The sequence below is a fragment of the Mesoplodon bidens genome (genome assembly GCF_964165515.1).
Source record: "Mesoplodon bidens genome assembly, chromosome: 12".
Taxonomy (NCBI): Eukaryota; Metazoa; Chordata; class Mammalia; order Artiodactyla; family Ziphiidae; genus Mesoplodon; species Mesoplodon bidens.
This window is the reverse complement of record NC_138168.1, coordinates 57,421,301-57,435,751: the sequence shown is the minus strand read 5'-3', so window position 1 is coordinate 57,435,751 and position 14,451 is coordinate 57,421,301. Positions and strand designations below refer to the sequence as shown.

The following is a 14,451-nucleotide window of genomic DNA, read 5'->3' as shown; positions in this document are numbered from 1 at the left end:
ACTGCAGTGGCCTCTCCTGTTGCGGAGCACAGGCTCTAGGTGCACGGGCTTCAGTAGTTGTGGCACGTGAGCTCAGTAGTTGTGCCTCGTGGGCTCTAGAGCACAGGCTCAGTAGTTGTGGTGCACGGGCTTAGTTGCTCCGCCGCATGTAGGATCTTCCCGGACTGGGGCTCGAACCCATGTCCCCTGCATTGGCAGGCGGATTCTCAACCACTGCGCCACCAGGGAAGCCCCCTCTATTCTTGTTTTTTAAAGGTAATTTTTCTCAGTAAATATGTGAGTGGTCCCCCTATTTTCATTTTAACCTCAAATGAGCTTTAATTCTTGTGAAGAAATTACTTGAAAATAAAGATATTTCTCAAATAAAAGAAAATATTTTCTATTCCAGGACATGTTGAAACATTTTTTTCAGTGGAGAAAAGAACCTCAGCAAGAGCATCGGAAAGAGAAATAACCAGTTACTGGGAAGAGCAATGCTGAAGGGAAGGGATGGGGGCACATGTTTACAGAATATCTTGAATAAAGCTGGGTAATACACAAGGACAGCCAAACAAAACACGGCGACAACAAGGACTCCCACATGAAAGGGCCCTTAGAAACTTGGGAGAGCTAAATCTTTCTTGCTAGTGCCCAAGTTTGCATTAAGATGCCCTGCAGTTCAGCCCTTGGCCTGAGCTGGCCGATCCACGCAGCCAGCAATTCTTCACAGGCCCAGGGGTGGCCGTCCTTGTGAGGCACCGTGAAGACAGTCTCCCTGGCACATTCTTGGTGCATCCACAGGGTCTGCTGCTTCCCAAGTCTTGAAGATGTGAAATGAAACCCCAAGGGCTACATTAACAGGGGCTCAAAACACAAGCAACCCCAGCCAGCAAAGCATCCTGGATTCCCATGAGAAACTCTCGGGATCTAGTTCGTGTGGGTCACATGAGACTGCAAACAGGAGGCCACATGAGTTTAAAAATACTGTGACTGAAAAAAATAAAATAAAATAAAAATAAAAATACTGAGACTGTTGGAGATTTCCGTGGCCATATTTAGTTCATAGGTCTCGCAGTGGTAGGAAAGAACTGGAAAGAGACAAAGGCAGATGGAGGGAGAGGAAGAAGCCAAGGGGTGCTGCCCGCATTAGGAATCAGGATGCAATACTGCACCACCTTCCTGCCCCCGCCTTCCCTTCACCCCTCACCCCTCACGCCCCACCCACGAGTCTCCATTGAGCGCTTGTTTTCTCTCCAAGGAAGCTGCAGCCCAACGTACTCCTCCGCCAGCCCTGGACATCTGCTAGGCTTGTCTATTTTCTGCTACAGAAAATAGAGGACAGGAAGGAAGAGTTTGTTTCCTGTAAATAGAGGGAGAGAAAATTACAGCTATTATTGTTTTGACAACGGAAGCCCTCCCTGAAGCTTGTACCACGGTTCATTCCTGACAGACATCGGGTCTGAGTTGCCGGCTCTCGGCAGAAATGCCTCTCAAGGGGTCCCCGGGGAAAGCTGAAAGCCTTGATGGCTTTGCATTAGATGTCTAATGGCCTAAAGATGTAATTCTGGGCAATCTTGATATCGGGCTGTGGAAATGGAATGCAGCCTGTGTTTTGATGAATGTTTTGAGGCAAGCCTCTGCTACCCCAGATGAGCATGCTGCAGCTTGACACACACACACCAGTTCGTGCAAAACACATACCTCAGGGTTGAAAATGCCTTGATAACACAAATTATTTATCTTTTAATTATCTCCCCTTGCTCCCTGCTCTCCCAAATTTCATTTCTTTTGAAGATTCCTGGGCTTTTTAAACTATAGACACATACATATTCAGTGGAAAGGTAGAAAATTATCAACTACATACTGGGTATCCCAGCTTCTACTTTCCACGTTTGATGTGTCCACATGTTGTTGTGAATATATTTGACCATGATCCTCAGACATAAATTAGTTATTTTCAGATGTTTTAAAGTCACCTTTTACCTGATCAGTGTTTGAAATCTAAAAAGAAAAGAGGAAAGAATTAACCAGAACTCAGGCTGGGAGCCAGGGGAAAATCTAATACTATGTGCCTTTAATAATAAGAATGAGATTTGATACTCAAAGGGAGAGATTTCTCCTCTTGGTAGGAGAAATAAACTTAATTTTGATAGCTGAAACAGGATTCATATTTTTGTCAAATATATTAAAGAAGGGTTGTTTAGAATTTTTTTTTTTTTTGCTGAACGTGTAACAGTAACAGAACACCCTATGCAGAATTAAATTAATGGGATCATTTTTACTCTTGGCCGTCTTGACAGTACACCCTTTGTTTGTCCTCTTTCACTGGCTGCTCCTTTTAGCATTCTTTCCTAGTCCCTTGTCCTCAACTCCACCCTGAATGTCCCAAGGCTCAATCTTGGTCCCTCTTCACTGTTCTTTCTAGGCTTATGGCTTTAATAGTATCTATAGGCTGATGGTTTTCCAATTTGTGACTCCAGACATCACCTGTCACTGGGATTCCAGATTCTTAGAAGTCACAGCCTACCTGATACATCCAGTTGGCCATCTAACCTATATCTCAAATTTGACATGCCTAAAACAGAGCTCTTGCTTTCCTCATCTCCAAACCTGCTCTTACTCAGCATCCCCTATCTCTATGATCGCTACCACCATTCACCTAGTTGCTCAATAAAGAAATCATCCCTGAGTCTTCTTTTCCCTTTATCTCCTATATCCAATCTGACAGCAATTTTTCTTATTTCTACTTCCAGCTGACATCCTCTAGTTGTCTGTCTTCCTCCAACCCCATGGCTGCTCTCCCAGTCCAAGCCACCTGGCCTACTGCAGTAGCCCCTGTCTGATAGCTGTACTTAGACACTTGGACACCTAAAATCCTTCACACACAGCAGCCAGAGTGATCTTTTGGATATGTAATAAGGGCAAATCCTTTCTCTGCTTAAAGCACTTTAGTACCTTCTCATTGTACTTTGAATATAATTCAAACACCTTACCCTGACCTGCAGAATCCTGCCCCTGGAGATCTCTTCTACAGAGCCTAATCCCCTTCACTTTTGCATTCTACCATCTTTCTACTCTCTAGAGCCTTCCTTCCACCAGTAGAACCTCTACTGGAAATGTTCTTCCCTTGGAATTTCATACCATAGGCTCCTTCTTGACACTCAGATCTAAGTTTAGATGTCACCTTCTCAGAGAGGTCTAATGCTTCACCCACTATTTCTATCATTGAGCTTATCACCTCCCGGTGGCTCCTTGTTCATTTATTTGTGCATTATTTCTTCCTCCAATTATATCATAAGCTCATGTGAGCAGAGGTCTTGTCTTCATGTCCAGTGATATAGCTCACGTACCAAGAAGAGTGCCTGGCATGCTCTGATGCTCGATAACTGTTGAATGAATGAGAGAATCAATAAACATACTCTCAGGAGCCCTGATCTGTTCTATGATATCAGGAGAGACTTGCCTGAAAGAGTGTTGTTTGAGCAGAATCCTGAATGATGAGTGATAATTAACAGGAAGAATTGGGGGAGGAGACAGAAGAAACAACAGGTGTAGAGACCTGGAGTTGGGAGGAACACGGAGCATTTGTTACAGCATAAGAAGGGACCCTGTTCAGCGTGCAAGGACAGAGGAGAGCAGTGTGAACTCAGACTGAGAGAGGTATGCAGAGCTTCTAGACCAAGTTAAGGATCCCCAGCTTTACTATGAAAGCTTTGGGAAACCACTGTGCATTTAAGCAGGAAGACGCCATCTTAAGATGTGCCTTCTAAAAATATCCCTTTGCCTGCAGTGTAAAGGAGAGGCTGAGGTGTGGGCAGTGTGGCTGTTATCCTTCCTGCCATTGGGATGTTGCTGCAGTAATCTAGAGGAAAGATCATGGGAGCATGGTCTAAACAAGTGGTGGAGGAGAATGAGAAATTGGGACAATTCCAGAGACAATAAGGAGGTTAAATAAATGGTGGTGTTCAATTCAGTAAAGGTAGAGTGATGGAGGGTGGGGAAAGATGGTGACATTAGGCCTGAAGCTCAGGTTTTTGACTTACGTGCGTACTTGTATGTATGGTGGCACTGCTTATGGAGAAAGAGAGTATGAAAGAGAATTAAAGTGGCAAAAAAACACAGAAGTTTGGTTTTCTGTATGTTGAGTCTGAATGCCTTTAAGATATCTAAGTGGAGATGTGGAAGTAGACAGTTGGAATTAGGAGTAGGGAGCTCAGGGACTCCCCTGGCAGTCCAGAAGTTAAGACTAGATGCTTCCACTACAGGGGACGTGGGTTCAATCCCAGGTCTGGGATTAAGATCCCAGGTTGGAGAACTAAGATTCCCACATACCGGACTTCCCTGGTGGCACAGTGGTTGGCAATCCGCCTGCCAATGCAGGGGAATGTGTTCAAGCCCTGGTCCAGGAAGATCCCACATGCCGCGGAGAAACTAAGCCTGTGTGTCATAACTACTGAGCCTGCGCTCTAGAGCCTGCAAGCCACAACTACTGAAGCCTGCGTGCCTAGAGCCCGTGCTCTGCAACAAGAGAAGCCACCGCAATGAGAAGCCCTCACACCACAATGCAGAGTAGCCTCCGTTCACTGCAACTAGAGAAAGCCCACGCGGCAATGAAGACCCAACGCAGCCAGAAAGAAAGAAAGAAAGAAAGAAAGAAAGAAAGAAAGAAAGAAAGAAAATACATTTATTAAAAAAAAAAAAAAAGAAAGATCCAGCATGCTGTGAGGTGCGGTCAAAAAGTAAAATAAAGGAGTAAGGAGCTAAAAGAAGAAGTATGAGCAGGAGGTGTAAATTGGGGAACACTGGTTATAGCCTATGAACACTCTGATGTCAAGAACCACCTTGTAGGGTTTCCCTGGTGGCGCAGTGGTTGGGAGTCCGCCTGCCGATGCAGGGGACGTGGGTTCGTGCCCCGGTCTGGGAAGATCCCACATGCCGCGGAGCGGCTGGGCCCGTTAGCCATGGCCGCTGAGCCTGCACGTCCGGACCCTGTGCTCCGCAACGGGAGAGGCCACAACAGTGAGAGGCCCGCGTACCGCAAAAAAAAAAAAAAAAAAAAAAAAAGAACCAACTTGTATTATTTATACTTGCCATAGAATCTAACACACAAATATAAGCTAACGTGACCATTGCAAGTGTAAGTAGGTATGAAGGCAAATTGTACAGATTATTTTAAAGAAGCAAAATAAATGTCCATTTGGAAAGCTTTTTTTATTTAAGACTTAGTAAAAACAAAAACAAAAAACAGGAAAGACAGGAAGATTGTATATTTTAAATTTACTGTGAACATTCACATTTTTCCGTCAGAATTTCAAATTGGTTAAAAATTACCCCATTAAAAGCTCCTCAAATGACTTCTTCCTTTATGGGCAAGTTTATTGGGATTCCAAAACTAGATTAGTCATGGAACAAATATATCCTAAAGAAAGATTTTTATTATAATTATATCACAACTGTTTCCTGAGTTGAAGAATGATAAAGGGGTATGTTTTCCTTACTTCCAAAGCAGAGCACAAAGTAGCAGTTGCCCACCTTACAATTCTGACTCATCTTTCATTTTATTCCAAACAGGATGGCCTGACATGAATTGATTGGAGTAGGAATGGCTGAGTTTATTATGTTTAAGTTTGAATTGTTTTAAGTGAGACATAACACAAGTATGAAAATGTATCAGAAGATGCATAACATGAAGTGCCATAAGTGTGAGCGTGTCCATTTCCTAGAAATAAACTATACTAGTTTCCTAGGGTTTTCATAACAAAATACCACAAACTGGCGATTTAAAACAACAAATTTGTCTCACAATTCTGGACACTAGAAGTCTGAAATTAAGGTGTTGGCAGGGCCATGATTCCTCCAAATCCTCTAGGGCAGGATCCTTCCTTGCCTCTTGTAGCCCCAGGCATTCCTTGGCTTGTGGCAGCCTAACTCCGTTCTCTGCCTCTGTGTCTGTATGTCTCTGTGTCTTCATGATATTTTCCTCCCTAGGTCTCTGTTTTCTCTTTTTATAAGGACACTAGTCATATTGGATTAGGGCCCACTCAATTAGAGTATGACCTCATCTTAACTCTACATCTGCAAAGACCCTACAGTATTTCCAAATAAGTGCCCATTCACAAACATTGAGAGTTAAGACTTCAACATATCTTTTTGTGGTGGGGACACAATTCAACCCACAGCATGAACTATCAGAGCTAATGGAAACGCACATGTGAATGTGCAAGTGAGGGCTCAGTGTAGGAGTGTGTGTGTTTTTTTGTGAGTATGCATTCATGTTGTAAAGAACTATAACCAAGTAACCAGTTCGTTGATCTCTATTCTGATTCCTAGTTCTTGCTTTCAGTGGTTACTTGGAGGGCTTTTATGCTGTGCCAGGACTCCATTCTCAATGAGTAATGCATCGTTTCCGGGCTCTCACTCCCACTTTTAATGAATACCCACACTAATTAACTGACAGTAACATGTAGCTGCTCTTGGGTGCATGAATCTCTCACTGAGGTCATAACGGCTGTTGGTAACGTAAGTTATTACTTAGTAAGGCACACTCTGGGACTCTCAGCGTGAAGACCATTTTGGCAAGTGCCAAGGCAGCGTAAGGCAGGCCTTTAAGGTAATATGTTCCAATAGCTCCTGGGCCTTGGTTTAATGATACATCCAAGACACAATGGTTCCTCTGGAATGCTGTAAAGATTTCCAACCATGGTACCATCTGTGGGGAGGGACAGAGGACTGTTGTTTGAACGAGGATTCCTGCTTATATCCTGAGATCAGAGACAGCAAGAGAACCCCCTAAATTATCAGAACACAGTGTATTATTAGTGTTATTTGGATTATCAGCCTTAGAATTGTTCTGGGAGTGAGAAAATTGCATCTCAGGAAGAAACAACACCAGACAAGCAATATCAAGGATGTCTGATTAGGAGAACGGCAGGCACCCGAGCCCTTGTGTGCCCTGCAGTGAGGTCACTCGGGCAGCCTGCTTCAGGACCCAACTCTGTACTCCCCGTGAACTCTACCAAATTAGCTTTACACGAGGAAGCGGCCTTGCTTCTCTAGAGGATCAAAGTAGCTGGACCCAGTCCCAATGTTCTGTAGATAACCAGGTCACAGGATACATTTGTGCCCTGTTCTGCTCCTAGCACACCATGCTGCAGATTCCTCTGTATTTCCCAGTTTACATCCATAGAGTGAACTTAGGTTCACATGCTTCCTTCTATTATCTGCACTAATCTGGTGACCTGAGATCATTTACGTACCCTCCACTCTTGTTACAGTGCTTCTGGAACCGTGTAACATTTTTTTCTCATGTATGGGGCTACTGTTCCCACCAAGTCCTTTTATCCCCTGTAATAGTAACAGCTCCTCCTTGTAACACTTAAAATGCTTGTCTCCCAAGGGCAGACTGACAAGGGAAAATATGTAAATATGATTTTCAAAATGACATCTGAATAGTGAAAAATCACAAGACTATGCAGCCAAAGTAATAAAAAAATGACTGTGAAAAGATGTATTAACAAAATGAATAAAGAATGGAAGAGAATAAGTTAGAACGAATTTTAGCTGTTCAGCAGTGGCTGTTACTGGTCGATAGTCCATGTTTAGATTCATTCTCCTTTTTCTGATGCTCAATTCACATATACCAAGATCACTCTCTACATCCATCCTTATATGCAAATACACAGTAAATGTGACCATAAAATTTTGAGACTGACTTTTTTTCAAATGTCAGAACTTAAATAGCCAAATTGTTATTTTCCTTAATCCTGGAAACATGGTTATTCCAATGCAACTGTATTTACCTAAAAGCCTATGAAACTGTTCTTTTAGAAACAACTTTGAATTTAGCTTCTGAAAACTAAAAACAGAAAGCATACTCCTTAATTTGTGTTCACATCTGAAATATGTCCTCAAACTGTTTAATTATCTTGAATACTTATCATATTCAGAGAGTTAGTTCCAAACATCTTGTCTTTAACCCAGCCTCTTTGAATGAACATTTGCTATGATAGTTTTAATTTTGTTAGATACTTTTAATAACAATACATTCATTATAATAAGTCAAAGATATGTATAAGGAAAAAAAATAATCTCCATCCTCTCCCACTAATATCACCCTCATGAATGAATAGAATATGGTACATCCATATTAAAGAAAAATAAACAGCTATATGCATTAATCTGAAGGGATTCCAAAGATATATCTTAAATAAAAAAGAAAGAGAAGGATACAGTATACAATATGACTTTATTTTTATTTTAAATTTTGTCTATAAATGTATAGATCTATAGCATGGATGCACCATATTTTACTCAAACTTTACCCTATAGATGGACAGTCAGGATATTTGCAGTTTGCCTCCACTACAAGCAATGCTCCAGAGGACTTCCTTAATCATAAGCCTTTATGCATAGGTACCTTTATATCGGCAGAAGAGATCCCCTAAGGTGGAATTTCTGGGTCAAAATGCATATATTACTTCTCCTGTTACTCCTAGGAAGAGGAAAAAAATACATAGAACTGGTAAAGTATAACTGCATTTAATTAATAGAAAAATTAAAAGTCCAATCTGTGTTTCTCTATACTCATGAACAGAGAAAACTATCTAGATTATTGTTCAGTGTTTGGGGAGCACACGTTCATATGACACAACAAATCCATCACAGTCATGGGCAGCTGTGCTTGTTAAGGTGGTCACTTCAATTATGTCTCACTCTTCAAGTGTCTAAAGCCAAGTTTCAAAATGAAAATGACAGTAATATAAGCATAAAAGAAAAAAATCTCCAGCTATACTATTAGATATAACCTAACAAAAAGTACCCAGATATGAATTTGGTCATCCTGTTTTTATGACCACAAAATATACAATAATCCAAGTCTAACATATTATTAAATCATTGTAACCTCTGCCTGTAAAAAGCAACCATTTCACCCATTTGTGACTTTCTCTAGTTACTCAATAAATACCCACTATAGCAATGTCTGTGTTTCATCGCTGAGTCATTCTTCTAGCCCTATCACCTTCCTAATGTCATCACAGTGACTTGTCAGTACATAAGATGCACACTGATGAAAAATGCTGCATGCCAGTTTGCAAAGAGTAACTGGTACAAAGACCATCAAATAATGTGTCCACTAATAGCCATGAAATGTTTTCTTCCATCTGTAATTATAATTTAGTGTCTTCAACTGCTCAGGAGAGAGGCAATACTCTTCATACTTTATAAAATAATGAGAACTGAGGTCACTGAGAACAGGAGAAAAGTTCTAGCATGTCCCATAAAGTATAAATTATATTTCATTTGATAAATACTTATTGAGTGCCTCCTCTATGCCAGGAATAGTCTAAGGTATAAGGGATATAGAAATGGAGAAACTAATCACTGGCTCCAAAGGGGCAAGAGACAAACCGGTAGCCACAGTTCCAGCACAGTCTGAGAGGAGCTATGATGGAGACGTGTACAAGTTGCACTGGAAACCCAGAGATGAGTCACCTACAGTACCAAAGATTCTCTAAATACTGTAGAGTCACCGCAATTGGCAAAGAAGCCCATAGAGCTGAATGTTTAGTTTGCTAAATAGTACTGAAAGCTCAGTGATTGAGTCAAGTGGCAAGAGAATTGGGCAGTAAATGATATAATAACAAGTCAAAGATCTGCAAGGTTACATTTAAACCCTTCATTTTGAAAAATCTAAATACAGACTCACATATATTTATGGTGGAACCCTACCAAGATGCTCATGTTGGGGAGAGGAACAAACAAACTTTCTAAATTGTGAAATCAATTTATCAAATAAAATTCTTCTTTGGCCACATCCACATAATAATACACCACTGTATCATGAGGTTTGACTCTATTTCTACAATCTTAATAAACAAAAGTCATTGCAAATAAAAATCTTATCTTTTTATTTAAATTTTACTGACAGGGATAGACTTCCATGTGACACAGCAATTACAGCTTAATTCAGCTTCATAGATGAGCTATAAAACAAAAATTTTTTTAATCCTAAATAATCTATAAAATAAAAGAATCCCAAGAAATTTTTAAAAAATTGATGATGTGTTAGCTTTAAGAACACCTGCATAATCCACTTAAATGGAAATAGTAAATGATGTGAGTGTAAAGAAGCACTCATAAAAAAATTTCCATCAGTGTTTACTTTTAATCTAAACGCAATAATCCATAAAAGCACAATTTTAACCCTTGAGCTTTTCTTTTGAAAAAAATCCAGTTTTCTCTGTTCCCCCCTACTCCCCAGAGCAGAGGGGTATTTTCTGATATATCATTTGTTTGTATAACATAAAATATTCGTAAGTAGTTTGTGTAAGTGAAATATTGTGTATCTTCACTTAGTGTTTTCCTGCAAAGGAATAAAAAATAAGGTCTTAATTATTTTTTAAAGTACTTTTGCAAGGACTTCAAGATAGCTTCACTTAGTACTCATCTACATATGAGTAAATGGCCCTTTCCTTCCTTCCCTCCTTCTTTTCTCCCTCCCTTCCTTCCCTCCTTCCTTCTTTCCCCTCTTCCTTCAACAGTATTGAGCAATAACAATTACATGTTTATCATGGTGCTATCTATACAGATTCCAAAAGTAGACTTAACAATTACATCACAACTGTTTTGTTTTTTTTTTTTTTTTTTTTTTGCGGTACGCGGGCCTCTCACTGTTGCGGCCTCTCCCATTGCGGAGCACAGGCTCCAGACGCACAGGCTCAGCAGCCATGGCTCACGGGCCCAGCCGCTCCACGGCACGCGGGATCCCCCCGGACCGGGGCACGAACCCGTGTCCCCTGCATCGGCAGGCGGACTCTCAACCACTGCGCCACCAGGGAAGCCCCACAACTGTTTTATTAAAGGGTTTCACAGAGCAGTGTGGTGTTAGATTGCAAATATACATGATTACATTTAGAAAATTGAACACTTCTGATTCAGTATCATTTCATAACTTCATTAGTAGGATGAATGATTGAATACAAGCCTAGTTATCAATACCTAAGGGCCAAAACTTTTCTACTCTGCCTTGGGAAATACGTTCTAAATTCTGAGTGATCACGGAAAATTGGAAATGTGGTCAGATGGAAACCGATCAAAATCAATGAGGAAAATTGCAGGCTAATTTAAAAGTAGGAAAATACATTACACAAATAAAATTATTGAGAACAACTTTTTATGTGAAGAACAATAGAAAAATATTTGCCAGTCTTGGACTCAGAGTGACTGCAATATGACTGTTGCAACAATTTGCAAAAATCATTTCTCAGAGCAAGCATAATAGCCTGTAGGAGCCCAAAGGTTAATTCTTGCCCAACATGCACATGTAGAATTACCAAAGTATACCACTCAGTTGGGATACACCTATTGAAAGAAACACTGATGCTTATAGACAATTCACAGATAAGTCTTATTTGTGATATTAAGATTAGTAGATCTCTTGGGAAAGACTGTCAAGTGGTCCCTGAGGATATTTACAGCATGATCCCAAACCACCATTCCCCACTTCCATTGAGGATGGACACAAGGGACACACAGGTGAGGAAAGCACACGGGTGAAGGAAACAGACAAGAAATGAAAGCTGTCTCTCTGCCTTGGGATCATATCAGATTCTCATCTTTCTGAAATGTTTGAGGTGTGGACCTCCCGAGAAAGAGGGAGGAGCAAACTCCAAAACCCCGACTTTAAAGAGCTAATTAATATGCAGGTAGCTTCTCAGGAGCTGCAAAAACAGCTATCTTTCTCTTTTGACTAGAATATATCTGTATATATGAATTATTTACATGCAACATAAAGGCTTATAAAGTATGTGAAGGAGAGCTTTAAATTTTATTTAATCACTTGTTTTATAGCCTACATCACATCAGAAAGGATTGTAAATGGCTTACAAGGATTCTGGGAAGATGGCAGTGGTGAAGGCATGGTATTTAAATATCCTTGAATCCCCTTATAAAGAACAGAGCAACTATGATGCCAGAACCCAAAAACCCATGGGCAACATGTGAAGCAAACTAAGTGACAAAGTATCCTCCACAAACCTCAAAATATGAGGAGCCAGAGCACCCACAGCTACAAGATCTGTGTGTGGTCATACTTAGCACAGGAGGAAGCAGAGGGAAGCCAGCAGGCATCTGGCAGCTCTGAGAATAGAAAAGACCCAGCAAGCACAAACTGGGGCCCCACAGCCATCTGAGAGAGTGGTTAGGCTGGAGGGTTTCATCAAAGCTCCCTCCCAAGACAAAGCCCTGCAATGAGAAGAAATTGCTGGGATAGAATTTAATTTGGGCAGTCAGGAGCAACAGGAGCAAAGGAAAGGGAAGGTCCAGATAAGTGCCATGACAACAACAGAAGGAGTGAGCGCAAGAGTCATCAAACTAGAAAAGATATCCAAAACTACTACCAGAACTCTAAAATAATAGAAAACTCATTTCCCTTAAAAAATTAGCAACAGGAAAACATTAGAGAATCCCATACAAAGTGGTGAAATGAGAGAGAGAGAGAAAGACAGGGGAGCAAAACATCTCTACAAACAATAAATATGTGTCAAAAAGATATGACCACAAAAAGATGTATAACTTAATATTTAGAAAACACCTAAATGAAGAAAATGATAGAAGATATAAGGAATAACAAATTAGAATTGGGAAAAACTCAACGAAATGATCGGAGAAAAGGAAAATTTGAAAAGAAAGGTGACAGAACTTATGAAAGAATTAGAAGTAAAAGAAAAATGATATGATTTAAAGACTAAACTAGAAGGGATGCAAGAGCAAGTAAACATAACAGATACCTTTCAGGAGTTAGGTGACTCAAAATGGTGAAAGGCTGAATGGTTTCCCTCTAAAATGAAAAACAAGACAAGGATATCTGCTCTCACCACTTCCATTCAACATTGTAGTAGAGGGGCGAGCCAGGACAATCAGACAAGAAAGTGAACTAAAAGGCATCCGGATTGTAAATAAAGAAAACTATTTTTACTGCTGCTGACATGATCAACAGCATGATACAGAAAATCTTAAGGAATCCACTTAAAAACCATTAGAACTAATAAACAATGAGAGCAAGTTTGCATGATACAAATCAATATACAAAAATCAATTGTATTTCTATACACTTGCAATGGACAATTTGAAAACGAGATTAAGAAAACCACTCCATTTACAATAGCATTAAAAGAATAATACTATCGGGAATAAATTTAACAAAAAAAGTCCAAATTGAATACTCTGAGAACTACAAAACACTGATCAAAGAAATGAAAGAACATGTAAATCAAAACCCCGGCTGGCTTCTTTGCAGGTTGACAAGCTGATTCAAAAATCCTTAAGGGGGAATTCCTGGCGGTTCAATGGTTAGTGCGCTTCCACAGCAGGAGGCACAAATTCGCTCCCTGGAAGATCCTGTAAGCTGAATGGGGCAAAAAAAAACCCAAAACAAAAAAAAATCCATAAGGAAATTCAGTGAGCCCAAAGTGGACTAAATAAATATTGAATAAAGAACAAATATGGGGGGGTTCCCTGGTGGTACAGTGGTTAAGAATCCTCCTGCCAGTGCAGGGGATATGGGTTCGGTCCCTGGTCCGGGAAGATCCCACATGCTGCGGAGCAACTAAGCCCGTGAGTCACAACTACTGAGCCCGCATGCCACAACTCTGAAGCCTATGTGCCTAGAGCCCATGCTCTGCAAAAAGAGAAGCCACCGCAACGAGAAGCCCACGCACGGCAACAAAGAGTAGCCCCCGCTCACCGCAACTAGAGAAAGCCCACAGGCAGCAACGAAGACCCAACACAGCCAAAAATAAATAACTTTATTTTTTTAAAAAAGCTGGAATATATAAAAATAAAAGAAATATGGAAGCCTTCATGCTTTCAAAGCTTAATAGAAAGTTACATTAAACCTGACAGTGTGGTAATGGCATAAGAATAGATATAGAATCATAATAATATCAGTCAATAAAATAGAATAAAGAATCCAGAAATAAACACACTCAGAGTCAATTCAAGATCTTCACTCAAGATCTTCACTCAAGATCTTCACTCAAGATCTTCAATAAGGTACCAAGTCAATTCAATGGGGGAAAGAATAGGCTTTTCAAAAAATGATGCTGGGACAACTGGATATTTACATTATAAAAAAATGAAGTTGGAATGCTACCTTTCCTAATATACAAAATCTATAATTCAATAAAGCTTTCCTGAGAAAAAGAAATTTGAAAATATATTGAATCACCAACGCTGATAATTACTATTGATTTAAAGAAAAATGTCTGAATGGAGGTTACTGATAATGAAGAGGATGGAAGTGGATGAGATTTGGAAGGAATACTCAAGGGCCTCCCTGGAAATTAGTACTATTCTATATGCAAAGCTTGGTCATGGAGATACAGATGGTTGTATCATTGTTCATCTTTATACCCCTCACATACACTGGAGGTATTCTATTCCGAGTGTGTTCACTATTTACTAAAAGCAATT

The 14,451-nt window shown here is 40.3% G+C and overlaps 1 long non-coding RNA gene across 1 annotated transcript in view; it reads right to left on the bottom strand.

Moving 5' to 3' along the window:
• Nucleotides 1–1,260: 1,260 nt before the first annotated feature.
• The window catches only part of LOC308626322, a 34,590-nt gene continuing 21,399 nt past the window's right edge, over nt 1,261–14,451 (bottom strand). Inside the window, exon 3 of the long non-coding RNA XR_014017226.1 lies at nt 1,261–1,339. This is a non-coding gene — a long non-coding RNA (uncharacterized lncRNA). The remainder of the gene's footprint in view (nt 1,340–14,451) is intronic.